Below are 976 nucleotides of genomic sequence, written 5' to 3'. Positions count from 1 at the left end.
GGGGGGTGCTGTGGGCCGTCCTGGCGGCCGGCTGCCTGGCTGCAGCGTGGGAGGCAGCGGCTCGCTGAGCCCTGGGGTGCTCGCTGTGCCCCAGCAGCCCACAGAGTGGCCCCCAGCACCCCATCTGCCAGCGTGGCTTCCTCAGGGGCGCGGGCCTTCCTCAGGCCCCTGTGGCGACCGCATGGGGCGTCCTCGGCCAGGTCTGTCCCTCCCCGCTGCCCTCCGGCCTGGAGGCACGGGCCCCCAGAGGGACACGGGGCCTGGCCCCGGGGCCCTTCAGCGAGGGTCAGGGAGCCAGGCTGGCGGGGTCCCCTCCCAGGCCCAGCCCCAGGCCCTCGGGGGCGGCGGGACAGAGTGTCGCCAGCCCGGCTCCGCAGGCCGGGCACAGAGGATCTGTCTGACCAGAGCAGCCGGCTGGCCAGGGCTGGCCAGGGCTGCCCGTGGCTCAGCACCCGGGCTGCTGGCCGCCTCCCCATCTTTCAGGCCCAGCCTGGCCGCCTCTGCCTCGAGTCTCCTGCTGCCGCCCGGGGGAGACAGGGCCGGCTGGGGAGCCGAGTGAGCGCTGGCCCTCTCGGCGGGGTGGACGCTGGCAGCGGGCTCCGAGGCCGCGGCCTGCCCTGGACCGCGCAGCAGCTTTCCCAAGGCCACGCGGGCGGCCTGGGGTGGAGGCCCAGCCCCGCCCTCGCCTGGGGGTGCCTGGGGAGCCCGCGTGGGCCCCGCTGGCCGTGGCAGGCGTGAGACTTTAAAGCAGCTCTGTGGTGAGATCATTCCCGTCCCAGAAACCCCCCATTTATAGCCAGTCCTGGTTTGGGGGGGTCCACGGAGCAAGCTGCCTCGGCACCGGCTCATTGTAGATCAGCAGAGCCGCGCCGGGACCCCGACGCCCTCCTCTGCCACGCACCGGGCGTGGCGCTCCAAGGAGCTGGGCTGGAGCGGGGCTCGGGGCCCGTGGTCAGCGCCCTGGACGCTGCCGGGG

Source organism: Condylura cristata, unplaced genomic scaffold (genome assembly GCF_000260355.1).
Source record: "Condylura cristata isolate star-nosed mole 26May11 unplaced genomic scaffold, ConCri1.0 scaffold00006, whole genome shotgun sequence".
Taxonomy (NCBI): Eukaryota; Metazoa; Chordata; class Mammalia; order Eulipotyphla; family Talpidae; genus Condylura; species Condylura cristata.
The sequence above is the reverse complement of the archived record's forward strand: the minus strand, read 5'-3'. Positions refer to the sequence as shown.